The sequence below is a fragment of the Galeopterus variegatus genome, unplaced genomic scaffold (assembly GCF_000696425.1).
Source record: "Galeopterus variegatus unplaced genomic scaffold, G_variegatus-3.0.2 Scaffold12093, whole genome shotgun sequence".
NCBI lineage: Eukaryota > Metazoa > Chordata > Mammalia > Dermoptera > Cynocephalidae > Galeopterus > Galeopterus variegatus.
This window is the reverse complement of record NW_007738204.1, coordinates 19,108-22,373: the sequence shown is the minus strand read 5'-3', so window position 1 is coordinate 22,373 and position 3,266 is coordinate 19,108. Positions and strand designations below refer to the sequence as shown.

The 3,266-nt window shown below is 57.8% G+C and overlaps 1 protein-coding gene and 1 pseudogene across 1 annotated transcript in view; one reads left to right on the top strand and one right to left on the bottom strand.

Annotated features, from left to right (window-relative positions):
* LOC103610936 (DEP domain-containing protein 1B-like) overlaps positions 1-3,266 on the bottom strand; it is a gene marked incomplete at its 5' end in the record, with an annotated part of 21,547 nt that overhangs the window by 14,754 nt on the left and 3,527 nt on the right. The window lies entirely within an intron of this gene.
* LOC103610935 overlaps positions 28-3,266 on the top strand; it is a 4,390-nt pseudogene continuing 1,151 nt past the window's right edge.

Here is a 3,266-nt window from a genome sequence, read left to right as displayed (position 1 = left end):
AACAGCAAAAAGGGTTAAAATTTGGCCATGAGCAGTGCCACCCCCCAGGACCCTGCCTCGGACACAGATTCGTTCCACAGGCCAGAGCCAGAGAGCTTGGGTCCTGGGACGCCAGGGTTCGCTGAGCAGGATGAAGATGAACTTCACTGCACTCTGGGCGTGGAGGGTTTGAGGAGATCCCACAGGAGGCCAGGTCTCGTGGAAGGGAGAAGCCAAGCAGCAGGAAGACTGAGCACCACCGCCAGTCCTCCCAGCTCATCCATCACCCACTGTCCACTCACCTGCCTCCCAATGCCCACCACCGCAAGATACCTCAGGGCCCGGGATGGAAGCCTCAAGAGCGCCCTGGAGCCTCCCCCACCTGGGAAATCCCCACCATCAAGGAGGGAGAGGAAGAGAGGAAGAAGCCAGTGAGGCTGAGAAAGCCTAGGACTTACGCGGCCGTTCCTGCCTCCACACCCTCTTCGGTGCAGTTCTTTCTCCAAGAGGATGAAGGCACTGACTGGAAGGCAGAGAGGACCAGCCCTTCTCCCCCTGCACCACTGCCCCACCAGGAGGCGGCTTCCTGGGCCACCAAAGAAGCCCAGACTGGAGCCCTGGTGGAAGAGGTGGTGGCGGTGGCCAGCAGTGATGGGGGTGGCCCCTGACCAAGGCCCAGCCTTGACATCACAGCTACAACTTTTAGGAGAGGAGGTGCATGGGGAACACAATGGGGGCTGAGCAAGCACTATTGTTCCACGTCTCCACGGACAAGAGTGAGGCCCAGATTCTGGCCACAGCTGACCTGGTCCTCAGGAAGTCCAGCGGTTTGAGAACATTCCTGGGGTGCCATGGCACTTGGTGTGGAAGAATGCTAGAGGGTCCATGCAGAGTGATCGGGAAGGGCAGGAGCCTGGCCCAACCCTGGGCCCCCCCACAATCCCTGGGGGTGTTCCTGGAGCTGAATGAGTTGCTGATGGACAAAAACCAGGAGCCTCAGTGTCGGGAAATGGCCCACTGCATCAAATTTGAGGATGACATGGAGGAGGGAAGGCTCACGAGGGCTCTCCCTCTCCTTCCTCAGTCTCCTGAAGCTACGCCAGACCCTGGCCCAAGAGGCAGTGCTCTTGGACCTGGACCAGCAGTCCCTGCCTGGGATGGTCCACGAGGTGGTGGGACAGATGGTCATCTCTGACCAGATCAAGGCCGAGGACAGAGCCAACATGCTGCAGGCCCTGCTGCTGAAACACAGCCACCACAGTGACGAGGATTTCCCCTTCCCCCGCAACAGCTCTGCCGACTCCCTGGGCTCTCTGCTAGAGCTTCGCCACAGCCAGGGGGCTGAGAGCGACCCCCACATCACCAAACCTCTCACTGGAGGTGTTCCCAAGACCCGGCTGGAGGTGGAGGGAGAGTGTAAACACCTCCTTGAGCCCCGCCAGCTAGCATCACTCCAAGTCCATGCACAAGCTGAAGCTGCTGGAGAAGACCTCTGAGAACGCAGATACTATAGTGGTCCTTGTGGGCTGTGTGGACCTCTCCTGCCCCACCATGGCCTTCGTGTGGCTGTGAGAGGCCATGGAGCAGGACGTGGTACTGGAGGTGCCTGTGTACTTCCTCTTCCTGCTGCTAGGCCCGAGCAACACCAACATGGACTACCATGAGACTGGCACTCTGTCTCTACCCTCATGTCTGAAAAACAATTCCACAAGGCAGCCTACCTGACAGACGAGCAGAACGACTTGCTGACCGCTATCAACGCCTTCCTGGACTGCAGTGTGACGCTGCTGCCCTCGGAAGTGCAGGGTGAGGAGCTGCTGCATTCCGTCACCCAATTCCAGCGCCACATGCTAAAGAAGCAAGAGGAACATGGCTGGCTGGAGCCCACAGGGGCTGGGCTGGAGCCCAAGTCTGCCCATGATAAGGCACTCCTGCAGATGTAAAGGTGGCAGGTGCAGCTGAAGGTGATCCCCTTCGGAGGATGGGCCAGTCCTTTGGGGACTGATCTACGAAGTGCTGCGCTGCTATCCCCACTACCTAAATGACTTCCGTGACGCACTCAACCCCCAGTGCCTGCCTGCTGTCATCTTCATCTACTTTGCCGCCCTGTCTCCTGCCATCACCTTCAGTGGGCTGCTGGGAGAGAAGACTCTGGACCTGATAGCAGTGTCAGAATTGATCATGTCCACCTCGCTCCAAGGCATGTTCTTCTGCCTGCTAGGTGCTCCACCGCTGCTGGTGATTGGCTTCTCCAGGCCCCTGCTGGACTTTGAGGAGGCCTTCTTCTCATTCTATAGCAGCAACCACCTGGAGTACTGGTGGGCCGCGTGTGGATGGGCTTCTGGCTGTTGCTCCTGGCCCTGCTTATAGTGGCCCTGGAGGGGAGCTTTCTGGTCCGCTCCATCTCCCACTTTACACAGGAGATCTTTGCCTTCCTCATCTTGCTCATCTTCATCTAGGAGACCTTCTACAAGTTGATTAAGATCTTCCAGAAGCATCCCCTCCACAGCAATTCTGTCACCAACAGCTTTGAGGCAGACAGTGGCAAGAATGTGACACGAGCTGGGGCAGGAGCCACGCTGGGGCCGGGCAACAGCAGCACAGCCAGGAAGTCTGGGCAGAGGAGGCCCTGGGACCAGCCCAACACAGCCCTGCTGTCACTGGTGCTCATGGCTGGCACCTTTTTCATCATCTTCTTCCTGCACAAATTCAAGAATAGCCAGTTCTTCCCTGGCCAGATCCAGTGGGTGATCACAGACTTCAGGGTGCCCATTGCCATCCTCATTATGGTGCTTATGGATTACGGTATCAAGGACACATTCACCCAGAAGCTGTGCATGCCCGGTGGTCTCAATGATGGCCCCAGAGAAGTGGGGCTTGGTCATCAACCCTTTGGAGAAGAGCCCCTTCCCTGTGTGGATGATGGTGGCCAGCCTACTGCCTGCTAACCTGGCCTTCATCCTCATCTTCTTGGAGACACAGATCACCATGCTGATCATCCCCAATAAGAAGCACATGCTGCAGAATGGCTCCAGCTTCCACCTGGACCTGCTGCTCATTGGTGGCCATGGGGGCATTTGTGCTTTTGGCCTGCCCTGGTTGGCTGCTGCCACTGTCCACTCCATCACTCATACCAATGCACTCACCTTCATGAGCAAAGCTAGGGTGCCTGGGGACAAGCTCAAGACTCAGGAAGTAAAGGAGCAGTGGGTGACAGGGTTGCTGGTCACCCTGCTAGTAGGCTTCTCCATGGTTATCTGGGATGTGCTCCGGCAGGTCCCCCTGGC